This window comes from Thermobia domestica, chromosome 3 (assembly GCF_964235325.1).
Source record: "Thermobia domestica chromosome 3, izTheDome1.hap1.1, whole genome shotgun sequence".
NCBI classification, from domain to species: domain Eukaryota; kingdom Metazoa; phylum Arthropoda; class Insecta; order Zygentoma; family Lepismatidae; genus Thermobia; species Thermobia domestica.
Window position 1 is genome coordinate 69,688,077 of NC_137456.1, and position 14,804 is coordinate 69,702,880.

Below are 14,804 nucleotides of genomic sequence, written 5' to 3' on the forward strand. Positions count from 1 at the left end.
ATACCGGGCGAATTCGTTATCAAATTATATTCCTACAACAACATATTTATAGACATGCGACAATAATTTCGGACATGAGTGTACTTATTTAAGCAGAATTTCGAAATAAAGACTTTGGAAAAAAGTCAAATTTTCAGTTAGTTGTAATTTCGTTCCTATTCATTCTAAATCCGTCAAAACATCATAATATTAGACACTGAAGTACGAGGGCGGGGTGAAAAGTTCTCGGCCTGACCCGGAGATGGCACTCCAATCAGCAAAATATTATTGTTCTTGGCTGGGGGCGCTTTTCAGTTGTTCGTATAAAAGTGTCAACTTGTTCTTTCAATTAGTTTATGTGCAGCCATTGTTGCAGTTAGACGTCTTGCGTGTTAGTTGTGAAAAATGGATAAACTTGAATATCGTGCAGTAATCAATTTTTTTTTCGTTTTGGATGGATTAACCCCTACGGAAATTCATCCAAGTTTACAAAAGTTTATGGGGACTCTGCTCCTTCCATGTCAACCGTTAAAAAGTGGGCAGTTAAATTTAAAGTGGTCGCACATCCATCGAAGACGACCCATGTGAAGGAAGGCCGAAAACCGCAACCACACCGGAAACAATCGAAAAGGTGCATTACATCGTGTTGGACGACAGGCGAGTGAAGGTGAGTGAGATAGCTGAGAGTGTGGGGATATCGGAGAAACGGGTGCGAAACATCTTGCACAAAGAACTAGGGATGCGAAAGCTCTGCGCAAGATGGGTGCCGCATTTGCTGACTACTGACCAAAAGCAAATGCCAAAACGATTTTCGCAGCAATCTTTGGATCGATTCAAAAGGGATCTGCCTATTTTGTGCGGCGATTTGTGACAACGGATGAGACATGGGTTCACTACTACACGCCAGAAATGAAACAGCAGTCCAAGCAGTGGGTGGAAGCCGATGGTGCAGCGCCTAAGAAAGCGAAGACGATCATATCGGCCGGAAAGGTCATGACCAGTATGTTTTGGGATACGAAAGAGATCGTGTTAATTGATTACCTTGCAAAAGGGAGAACAATTACATACAAATATTACTCCAATCTTCTTGACCAGCTGAATGCCAAAATTCGCGAGAAGAGGCCTGGCTTGAAGAAGAAAATAATCATCTTTCACCAGGACAACGCACCTGTGTACAAGGCTGCGTTGGCGATGGGAAAACTGCGGGATTTGGGGTACGATTTGCTCGGCCATCCCCCATATTCTCTTGATTTGGCACCATCGGACTTCTATCTGTTCCCAAACTTGAAGAAATTTCTTTCTGGGAAACGCTTCACATTGAATGAAGAAGTTGAGAGGGTCGTGGATGACTATTTTCACAACCTTCCAGACTCACTTCCGGGAAGGAATACTGATGTTGGAGAAACGCTGGACCAAGTGTATTAAAGTTAGGGGAGATTATGTGGAAAAATAAAGCCATTTTTGAACTGAAATTCGCAGTCTTTCATTGTCAGGCCGAGAACATTTCACCCCGCCCTCGTAAACGCTCTGCCACTGCTGAATATTGCTGAAACTGTACCACATACTATTAATAATAAGTGTTGACTTTCGTCAATTTTATTTTTTACTTAAGTTACACATGGTTCGAAAGCTAGACTGAGCAACGTTTATTTTTTCTTAATGCGAGAAACAAACGAATAAAGAACTTGTTGTTTACTATTACCCATATATTAGAAATAATTTCATAATAATGCTATATGAAACCTTCCTCTTTATTCATATCGTAAAATTAAGTGTAATAGAAAAGACAAAGCCAAATAAATAAAGCTAGATGCGATAAATTGTGAGAAAAAATATAACAACTCTATACATAAATACATACCATAATATATTCTGAAGAGAAGATACAGAATCAAAGCAAATCCTGGTCACACTTATTTATTTAAAAACAAGTAAAATTACAAAATTGCAAATTAAGAAGTTTTGAGTTCGGAATAATGAGAAGTAACAATATGCCTTTGAAGGTTATGTTTCAATGTGAAATCACGATTACACAATTTACATGTAAACTGTTTATGAGATTCATGCACTACTAAGTGGGTTTTTAGATGAGTCTTCTGTCGAAATGACTTGTAACAAATTTTACACTGAAATGGCCTGGCTCCTGTATGTGATATCATGTGCCTTCTGAGATTTCCTTTTGTATTAAAACATTTCTTGCATATCTTGCAAATATAACTATCCTTGTCAGTTACTATCCTTATCGTTGCTAAGCTAAAAGAATTCGAATCATTTTCTTCTATTATATTTGTTTGCTGTAAACTATGATCTTTGTTTTTAGAATAAGTAGCAATTTTCTCACATAAAGTCGAAATTTGTGGACTCTCAGGCTTTGATTTTGTCACCTTCTTTCGACCATAATTCTCGTATACAGGATTCATCAACCTGCTGAATGGGCTTTTTATTTGTTCTGCTGAACTGTTGTGTAAGATACATCTGAAAGAAAGACAAAAAAACTTGAATTAAATACTGTTCAGTATAATAATGGTGGAGGTATTTCGCGAATTAATTGTATATAATATACAGGGTGGCCCAAAAGTAGATATACATCCCTGCATTGATCAAATATAACATTCTAGCTTATGGGTTTATTTGCTTCGACTGTTCCGGGGTTAAGTTATAACTAAAAACACATTAAGAACAAATAATAAAGAAACTAGGTCTACCTGTTTGATAAAAATAAGAAATGATATGAAATACAGTGAGTACGAAACTGTATACCTACTTTTGGGCCACCTTGTCTTGCTTGGATATCAGTGATATTTGGAATATTTGAATCTGTGTAATTGTTCTCTACGTTTGAATATGTATGTTACTTTTATGGTTTGTTTCCATTCTCTATTACTTTTCGTCCATCATTTCATCTTTCCTTGTGAAAAGCAATTAGAAAGACACTATATATATATATATATATATATATATATATATATATATATATATATATCGTACGAGTTATGTCTAATTCATCCGATCTGAATCAAACTTGGCGTGATAGTAGACCTTGACCTGTTATACAGCTTGTGAAATATGATTTGTTTCTAAGTTCTAGTAAAATAAAACATATAGAGATGCCTCACCAATATCGAACTGGTGGCCAGGCAGTACATCGTGCAATATATCAAAAGAGGAAGCAGCATGAGTTCTTCAGTTACATAAGGAATCCAGCTAGTCTGGGAATATGAGTTACATAAACCCATCTAACTTGAAAGAAAATAATAAAAGCACCTTGCCCCAGTTCCCTTTATTCATCAGAATTCTATTTTTCTCAATTTTCATTTATACGAAGGATGATCGGAAAGTAAGGTTACAAAGCCTGGAGTATTATTTCATACAACCAATACAGCCAACACATAATACATACATTAAGTTATTTTTCGACTTCATATCGGCTGAGGTACTTGTCGCATCGTGGGATAAGTTTGAAGATTCCCTCCTAGTAAAAATACTGTTCTTGCGTGTTCAGCCACGTTGTCATCTAGTGTTTCACCTCCTCGTCTCAAGCGAAGCGACGGCCTCCTAGGTGCTCCTTCAAGTGCAGGAACAGGTGAAAGTCGCTTGGAGCGAGGCCCGTGCTGGAGGGCCCACACAATGTTAGTAGTAGCTACCTGCATTCGGAAGTAATTAATTATACAAGGAAGTGTATGGGAGAGATTGACAATTTTAAAACAAAAAGAAACCTACTTCCAAAGGTTCTGGATATACTATGTATCAACTAGTTTAAAATTTCTGCATATCCACTCACTCATTTAACTACCTGTACCATATATTTCTCGTGAGTTCAATATTTACTTCCTATAACGCATTTAGGAAGCTAACGACATATGAAAAACAGGGAATCTTTCATGACAATATATACCTACAAAGGGAGACATGTACATCAAACAGGCAGTGACTACTATACTCACCATTACCGCAATATCAGGATGAATCTGGATACTAAGAATGATCACCGTGGTGGAATGAACTTTTATTTCCCAACAACAAAAACAGAAAAATAATTGTTTCACCATCATTCAACGCTTTCCACAGTGAACAGAGAATAATATATTACTGAATATTTACAGTTCATTTACAAGAGAAAAATATATTGAATTATTTATTTCCAAACTTTTCTCTGTGATAGCTTAAACTTTTATTATGTGCTTAATAACACACTTTAGTACACTTGACGTAAACAAGTCTCTATCGAACGATCCACAGTTACGTAATGCTTCCTGCGACACTACTACTTGGAACATGTAAACATCATTCTCTTCCCATAGAGTAGAGTAGGTTGGAATCAGGAGATGAACATCTCAGTTGAATAAATGGTTTTCTTGCAGCATCTACCGGAAAAGGTAGCCATAATAACATTTGATATATATATTTCCTAACAAAGAAAACAATGGATTTCCCACAGCTAGACATCCTAGTTAGCAGAAAAAAATTTAAATTGAGAACTACATGTCTATCAGCGAAGGAATAAACCTCGTCTGTTTTTGCCACGCAGTTTTCAGCTAATATAATAAATTACATATTTTTTAACCACCACTTTATATGATACGCGATTTCGCTTCTTTAGAATAGAAATTTAATTCACATAAATATTTCCGATGTGTACTGAGATTCTTTCGTCGGTAAGCATCTATTGCCAAGGGAATTTTACATAAATAATCCATTCCTCTATTGGCAACTTATTATTTCTTTACCAGATGGCACAAAACTAAAATTTTCAATCCTTACAAAGTACGATTTTTTAATATGGATGATAACACTGTAAAAAGCAAGATGTCAAATAGGTAGCAGTAATTCAAACTGATTTCTCTTGGGAGAGAATAGCATTCAATGAAAAGATTTTTCTCTATTACACTGAACCTTTAAGTTCATTAGGGCGTGAAATTAGTTCGTTATTAACAGGAAGTGAATGCTACACTATTTACCAAATATTAATCGAGAATATAATTGACCGATTTTCAAAGTATACTTACTTTATGAAAAGCTATGTCACCACCGCTGCTTGTGGTTGTGGAGGAACATCAGCATTATGGACTGTCGCTTTATATAACAAACTGTGTTGGAGCACAGGCATAGAAATTCAACCCCATTCCTCCCTGCAGGTTTTCCATATGTAAGTGAGGATACGTTGTACAGCGGGGGACACTTCTAAATGGTACACCTTAGCCGTAAATCTCCATATGGCTGTACCATTTAGAAGTGTCCCCCGCTGTGCAAGATGAGTCATAAATTTTTGCAATATTTCTACAACCTAAACAGCAGGCGTGTGTATACGCCGCGATCGACCGTAACTACAAGGTAAAACTGACCCAAGAGGTAGTGTGGCAAGTGGACTATTTAACAAGGAGGCCGTCAGTTTTTAATAGCAATAACGATAAGTACTCAACAATATCTGATATATGAACTGTTACTGTTAAGTTCGAACTCGGGAAAACGGTGTGGAAGCAATCCAAAACATTTATCATGCGAAACGGGAAGGTGTAGTGAACCACAGTACAACAACTCATCGGCTCAAGAAATTTCGTGCAGATCGTAAAAATGTCAAGGATCAGCCAAGATCCGGCGATCCCAAGTAACAGGTTCTGATGTCATATGACACGTCACTGAGGAAAATCCATCCATGCACCAACTCTCGGGAAAACCATAAGGAGGTGCCGCATTGTGCCCATGAGTTGACCCCAGCTTAGGCCCAGATGAGAGTGGATGTGTGCTTACAACTGCTACAAACTCCACGTGATGTGTTTCCTGAATCGGATTGCCACATACAATGAAAAGTGGATGTTTTTCCGAAATCCGAATGTGCAAAAATAGTGGATGTATGCTGCACTACGTCAAAAATATCCTGCATTGGTGAACCGAAGCGCGATCTGCTGCAACAGGATTTAAAAAAAAAAAAAAAAAAAAAAAAAAAAAAAAAAAAACCGGTTCGAAAAGCGCAACAAGAAATTCAGAAACTTAATGACATCGTTGACGTGATGCCACATCCGGTACATAGTCCTGATCTTGTCTCTTCGGAATATTACCTGTTCCAGTCCATGGCACATTTCCTGAAATTACGATGTTTCAGCAACCAGCACGAGATGGAAACAGCAGTAACTAATTTCTTTGTCTCTAAGGACAAGACGTAGTATTGAGAAACTGGTAGGAAGATGGCGCTTATTCTGACACGAATCGAGGACCCATAGAAAAATTGTACAAGACAAAATATTTAGAATTTTAAAATTATTATTGTATTAATATTGATATAATTTAGTGGTTGTCTTCTTACATAATGATACTCCTTGCGCGAAATACTGAAGAACTTGTTATTAAGATGAACATCTTTCTATATTGCTTTCTATTCAAAAGGTACATTAGAGACAAAAGGAGAAAGAGTTGTGATTTTGCTTAGTAATAAATATTTTAAGAGCTGTGATATAATTACTTGTACATTTTTCTTACATTCGTGTTTGTATGTTCTTTGTCAGTAAATGCACTTCTTTATATAAAAGAAAAATAGAATAATTTTTGGCTAGAATTGGAACCCATACTACACATTTGCATACAGATTCATGAAGCTATTTACTACCCCACTAAGAAAAAACTTTGAACTTTTTCCGTCTTGGTGATATTGCACACTCTATAGGCGTGAATCACCTATTCTCTAGTATTCCAGTTTTCACTTTTATCTTTTTTTTTTTTTTTTTTTTTTTAACTCATAAGACCGTTTCCTACATGCCAATTTTATATTTACTTGATAGCAATGTCCAGGTGGTCTATTTTTGTTATACCTACACATATTAGCCTGTGACAGAATAGAGGGAAAGTACATATAGGGTTATTCAAAAAACGTGCCGGATTTGTTACATCAAATTATGAACTTGACTTTTTCAAAACACACTAACAAAATTCATAAACATATTCATCACACATTCCGATTTCAGGTATGGTGAATGACGTCGGGCATATGATCACCTCTACTACGCTGGCATGCAATAACTGTTCGTGAAGTTCGCTATGACTGCTTAACAGCCACACTGTCACGAACCACCGCAATGGTTTGCTCAGAACGACGACTACGAGGACGCCCAGGACATTTAATATTCACTGTTGAACCCATTTCAATGAACATTTCATATATCTGCGAACTGTTGATTCATTCGGTGCCTCATTTTGCCCCAGAACTGCGCGAAGTCGCTTGACAGTTGTTGCGTAACTTTCTCAGTTCTGATAAAAAGTTTTCACAATTAGCACACGTTGCGCTATAATGAACTGCTCCTTGGCTAGACACAGACTGAAGAAATGCGAGAAATTCAGACTAAGGCGACAATCGGAATGTTTGTGGACAATACAGAGCAATGTCGGCAACCGAGAAACAAAAATTTGCCAGACGATCCAAAATCGGCGCGCTTTTTGAATAACCCTTTAGATTCTCCTGTAAGAAAAACCAAGGGACCCAGATGTAGGACTTCTTCGTAATATAGGACTAATCTCAGCTGTCAGCAATTACTATTTAAAAATTTAACTAACTTAATATGTGATGCCTTGTGACATTTCCTTTTACCTAATGTTCGTTTTCAGAATAAATAACTTATATATTTAAATGTGAAAAATGTTTCATAGGTTTTTAACTTGCCATTTGGATTTCGTATTTGTTGTGCTACTCTGTTGTACCTGGATATCAAAATAAATTGTCTTCGAAAAATAATATAGAAGGTTTTGGGAGCTAAATGCAAGTAATACATATCAATGTTATTCGGATATTTAAATCTATGATACTGTTAAGGACATTTAGTATGTATCTATGAATAAAACTGTACACATCAAACTGAAACTCAAATTTATTTTAGACTGGAACGTAAAAAAATACGGACTAAAATTTTCAGTTGTATTAGAGATTGCCAACAAACGAAATTCTTTTATTGTTCATATTTGATTAACGTGACCACAGAATAAAATATTTAAAAGATTAGATAGATCAAGGCTATTTGTATGCAAAGAAGTGAAGCTGTTTCTTTCAATCCAGATCGCTGAAAGTATATCAAGCAACAAGTGCAAATATAAAATTTTTAACTACCGAAAGACGATAAAAATATACAAATTTACCAAATCTTTATATCAATTTTCAAGACCAGTATCTCTAAACGTCCTTTCATAATCCTTAAGACAATTTTCCTTACTACTAATGGTCGAGAGGACTTCCAATAATTTGTATTTTTGTAAGCATTATCACGGAAAGAATTATCAATTTTCACTTCCAACATATGGTTACCAAAATTTAAACCATGCAACTAAAAACTAAATTTGTGCTTCATTTGGTTTGACTCTAAATCCTAAACATGACGGAAGCTTCCTTAAGAGCCGGCGGGACTCAAGTGACCTTGACAAATCGAAGATAGAGTCTCCTTGCAGTTCAAAGTGTTTCCTTATTTTGGCAACAGATGGGGTTGTCGCTGAAATACCGTCAAAGCAAATGCATCCGTCCTTTTCCTTCGTTTTCCCCTGCATGTGGTCAAAGTTGGACAGCGTAGGAGGGGGATGGTTACGGCTGTAAATGGGACAGAAGAGTGAAATTCTTTTCTTTTGGCTAAAAGAGAAACAGAACTGAAGAAACAAATAAATAAGAGGGACCAACATGATATCAGCCGTCAGCTCCGTGTCAGAGAGCCACTCAAATATCTACAACGGTCACAAACATACCATAGAGAACTAAAGCACTTGTCGCCTGTCTCTTTCTCAAAGGATTCTACCTATGGTAAATAACAGAATAGTGCGGGAAGAATCTGATATAAAATGAAGAACCATGCCAATATTAAAAAAAAAAAAAAAAAAAAAAAAAAGAGAGAGAGAGAGAGAGTCGATATTCTAATTTATTTAGGGCCTTCGTGGTTTAAAAAAGAAAAAAAACTTGGAATTGAAAGGCAGAAAACCCAGACAAAGATTTGAAATGTATTGACAATGTGAATTATTTTTTTAGTGGAATCCATTTCCTTATTTTTTTTTCAAAATATGACTACCAGATTTACCCTCTCTCTCGCCTTCACATTCGGTGGTCCTGGGTTCGATACCAGTTGCTGACCATCCTGAGTTTTTCCTATTATAACAGGAAAAAGCCGCAATGTTACATTCAGCCTTGGGGGCCGGCTTAGAAGGACAGGAGGGAGCACATGCCCTGCTTGATGTTGGTTTTTATTGGGGGAAATAGACCACTTCATTAACAATAGAATTAAAAGATGTGTCACTCATGTCCAAAATTATTGTCGCATGTCTATAAATATGTTATTGTAGGAATATAATTTGATAACGAATTCACCCGGTATTTCTTATAATGTTAGATGCGTGCAATCGGCAAAGACATGTATGTGGAAAATTTCATGTCAAAAGAGCAGTAAATAAGAACAATAAAACGAAAACAAAACTTTCGTGTCCATTTAGCAACATTTTATTTTACTCATTCTAATCTTCGTATTTATAATTACTGTATTTTCCAATGAAATTTACCACATATATTTCCCGATTGTACACATAGTATCAGTATTAAAAGTCTCCTGCAAAATCATTATTACATGATATTTTTACAAGAAGACAGTTATAGATATGCGACAATCATTTTGGACATGAGTGTACAAGGATGTAACAGGTGTTTGTTTCAAACATTAAATAAGTGTTCGTATAAATTGAACTTATTTCCTGACGTCATAGAACTAAGAACTGTTGCAGAGCGATGTAAGTCCGGTGACAATACAATATTTCACTCTTACTTTCATACTTTGTAATATATCTATTTATTTTAAAAGCAAATTTTAATATGTTTTTATTTTCAACTTCCTTATCCTAAAATAAATACTAGCCTTTAACCAGCCCTGGTATCCCTGGTTGCATATCACTTTAGGATTTGGAAAAGGTGTCCAACGAATTAAAAAAATGATAAGACACCTTTTAAAGACATTCTTTTGTTAATAAATTCCCACTAAAAAGTTAAAAATAATTTTGTTTATGCAAGACTAAATAAAAAGAATGGAGCGCGTCATTTTAAGAATTTATAAAGTAACTGTAAGCCTATATGAGAGCGCATCCCTTTTTTTTTTAGTCACGCATAAACATTTTTTTTTAACTTTTAAGTGCGACTTGATTAATGAAAGAATGTCTTTAAAATGTTTATTATTATCTTTTTTTTTATTATTGTTAATGTTTGCGTCCTTGGCATAGGGTGTTTATTTTGGTAAGGTACCGTATGGTACGTTTCTATACTACTAGGTTATATTAAAATTTAGTTTCCTATGCGTTACTACATACATTAAAAAGCATTTTTTTTTTTTTTAAGAATTACTACCGAATATTACTACCGCTCCGCTAATAAGAGGGAGACAGATTGAGGATACCAAACACCCCTACCGTTGATTGAGAAATATTTAGGTGTCGACACTGATGAGCAACATCTACATATGAATTTGAATGTTTTATGGGCGTTAGACAATTGATTCAGACCGGGAAACATGGGGGACAAAATGTTGGAAGCAAGTAGTCCAGTCCCTAGTTTGAATGCCTGGAATGAGTAAGGACTCTTCCCCCCTTGGTAAAACCTGCCGGAATTGGAAGCAATATCAAAGAAACACTGCTTCGAAAAAATAGGGAGCAAACATGCATAAATAGTCAGAGTCGGATTTAGGTTTAGTGGGGCCCCAAGCTGTTGAAGGTAATGGGGTCCTTTATGTGTCCAGATGAACATAGGCACCCTACATACAGCAATGAAGAAACTAGAGATAATTTAGGAAGCAGACTGGTAGAAGGAGCCCTATTAATTACACGAACGTAGGCTACACAGCAGGAAGCACTGTTGCTACGTATATATAAATTTTATTTTATTTTTTTAAATTTTCTTATATTTTAGGAATCCAGTTTTTCTTTAGATTTTGGGGCCCCCAAGAGAGCGGGGCCCTAAGCTATAGCTTGTTTAGCTTACACGTAACTCCGGCACTGTAAATAGTATACATATACAGGCGCGGATCCAAGGGTGGCTATAGAGGCTATAGCCCCCCCCCCCCCCTTGACGCTCAGGTATACACTGGATAAAATGGGCTTCAATCCTGTTTACTCTGGATAAAGAGGCAAACTATGGTTTAGCTCCTCCCTTGATCATATCCTGGATCCGATATATATATGTACATGTATGTATGTATATAAATGTGTGTGTCTAGTATGTTGTACGATGGAAGCTGATGAAAGAGCTTTATACCATATTATTCTTGATTTTTTGAAAGGTAAACAAAGGATATTTCGGGAATTAATCTATCCTAAAGATTATAATAATGTATCTTATTTTTTCTCTTGCATGTATATTCTTAGTCCTGCAGGAAGTTTTCATTTCTTTCTTGGAATAGATAAACGAAGACTTTGGTTCGGCTTCTCCTTCACAAATTTTTGTCGAAAGGTTGACTTTATCGCTACAAACATAAATTACTTCTCACAGAAACCATCTACAAACACACTGTACTGCTGAAACAGAAACCATCAACCAAAGAGGTCATAAATTTTGCCATTCCTCGTGTTTGAAGTTCCCGTTCTTCACAATGATTTCCTTCCTCCCGCCCCTGTTAAGAAGTTCAAAGTAGATTTTCAAAAGGACTGGCTTCGGCTAAGAAGGAAAGTGGGATGAGGAATGACTATAGTGCCATCTAGCAGTTATACGGCCAAGTACGTGAACACGAAAAAATCTGATTTCTGATTTCTGTAGATTCAATTATGAAGGATATAATTTCTCATCGATTGTGAAATGGATGTCTTTGGAAACAGCGAAAAAATAGTACAGTAGCGCACAAATACAAAGATTGTACTCCATTCTCAAAAAAGTCCGGAGTTTTTAGCTCTTTTCCTTACTGTAAAAAAACAGAAGACTTTTCCGTCTGATTTTGATCATTTTCTTATGGGAATTTGGATTATAATTATCTGTATTTATAAGAAGAAAATATCACGCACAGCGTTCAAATTGCACCTTTAAAATGAGATGCATCATATTTAGTGCGCTACTGAAACATTTTTGCGAAAGAACGAAATGAAACCGTGATTTGCCTAAAAATGGTTGAGATCCCATGTTAAATTGAACACCAATATTCCGGCCGCTGTGGCGCACTCCTTCTCCCTCTTAAAGGTAGTGTTACACTTTGTTGGAAAGTAAGAAATGTTGTAAATTCACAATTCGATAAACGGAAGGCTACAGCACATTTGAATGTGATTATTGTATTAAACAATGTTAACAACTTGTTCATGTTAACAACCACTAAGAACGTCTGATTTTTTCAGTAAACCAATGTGATATATTTAATTGATTTCTCATACTATCTTCTGTAATGAACGACCAACTGATAAAATTTGATAAAGAAAAACACACCAACTGTACACGCGTTAGTAAATGTATGCAATACTGATTAAAGAAAATTGTTCTTAATATTCAATCATGGTAGTATACGAAATCGAAGACACCTGGATATACCGGGAAACAAAAATATTCTTGAAGAAAAAGCTTTATCTTCGGGCGCTAGTATGGGCGGCACTCACCCCACCTTTTAGGAAAAATACAAGCCTGCTCCCAATACGTTGGGTTACATTGGCGGAATCGTCAGGTTTTTTCTAGTTAACTATTAAGACAATTGACAGGACTGGGACATTATTTTTGTATTTTCATCATATTAAATGAAATGAAATCTTTCAGTTTTACGTCTCACGATTATGCTCACTAGGTTAAAGGAGACGATGATAATGAGAAATGAATGGAATAGTTGAATGAATAAAGTGGGAGGAAACGGGAGAATCCCGAGAAAACCCACGCACTTGTCCACCACAAAGTTCATGTGGCGCGATCTGGAATCAAACCAGGGACCCTTTGCGCCAAAGGTGATTCATGATGTTAAGTTCGCCAGAATAATTATCGTTTCAATAATTACGAATAGTATCGTTTGAATAATTACTAAAAATTCGTAGGTGGTGGAAATGCTGCCACACGAGCGTCCGAAGGTTATGTATATGAGTATGAAACGAATTGACAAAAAGTACAGAAATCGTAAAGAGAACAAAAAGATTCAACAAAGTCATATGAATGCCACAAAAAGGTATGCGTTCCATTCATATAATAAAGTTTATGATGTTTTAGAATCGTTAAAGTAAAAGTGATAACTTTAATGTGCAAATTGACATAATGAAAAATACAAATACTGGCAGAAACACAAAATTATTAGAAACATGCGCTAAATAATAATAATAATAATAATAATAATAATAATAGCAGTAAAAATATAGAAAATAACTCAAATTATCAGTTCTGAAAAAAATGTAACTATTGGTCACAAATGTATATTTTTTAAAAGGAAAATAGTAATTTAAATATAGAAAAAAAGAAATTCCTTAAGGACGTACTCAAGGACGATCAATAAAATACAGTACGTTAAGGACTACACACTCATTCAAATTCTAGAAACATGCGCTAAATAATAATAATAATAATAATAATAATAATAATAATAGCAGTAAAAGAATATAGAAAATAACTCAAATTATTAGTTCTGAAAAAAATGTAACTATTGGTCACAAATGTATATTTTTTAAAAAGAAAATAGTAATTTAAATATAGAAAAAAAGAAATTCCTTAAGGACGTACTCAAGGACGATCAATAAAATACAGTACGTTAAGGACTACACACTCATTCAAATTCTAACAAATACCCAATCTACTGATGTTTAACTTAGAAATGAAAAATTAGATTCAATGAAAGCAATTTATTAGAAATTAATAATAATAAATGTTAACTTCTAAGGTATTTTCTATGTAATTGTTTCTTTTTATTGCTGAGAATTCTAACAATTGCCTTTTTTTTTTTAAATATCACCATCGAAAGTTTTAAAATAATTTACAAAAGAAACTCCATCTCTGAGTTTATATCAATAAAAGTAATTCACATGCCTAGCAAACTAAACACTAATACTACTACATCAATATTATTCAAATCCAAGTATGAGATTTCAGTTAAAATTCAACTAAAAAAAAATCTGAAACTGAAACAAAAGTAAAATGAAAACATATAGGTTATTTAACATAAGGCATTGATTTACAGCATTTAGCACATGTCGAGTTATTTCACAATATATTGTAGAGCAAAATGTATTTAGTGGAAGCATAACTTTATGTATTGTATAAATTAAATTCTTAATGGGCTTAATATTGATTGAGTTTCTTATTCTAATATTCTAGTCCATACATTAAACTTTTTCTTGTTTTTTTCATTGCAATCGAAGACTAAAATTTCTTTGCTGTGCCAAGAGGTTCCTTCTTTAGAAATACTAGGCACCCCTCCTAATGAAATACAATGAAATTACGAAACACATATTACATAATTTTAATTACTGAAAAAGTAGTACTTTTATACGTATCTTAGGTACGGATTTGTTAATAGTGTTTGGAGCGGTAATGTTTCATCATACTTTGTTTAGAGCAGAATGTTTGAGAGCACACTTTGCATAAGAAAGGTTTTTCCGATTTGTGCACTCCCATGTGGATGCCCAAATGCGAACTGGTACGAAATGCTTTGGAACATATTCGACATACATATGGTTTTTCTCCAGTGTGAATTCGTGCATGCACTATAAGATGACATTTCTGCTTAAATTGTTTGCGACAAACGGAACACACATACTTTACTATGGATGGAAGCACCTTAAAGCTAGAAGACTGACTTGAATCCGTACTGTTTGCATTTCGAAACTTGTCTTGCATCTTTGTTTCACTGAGCGAACAAACGACAGAACTGCTGGTTCTTGAATTT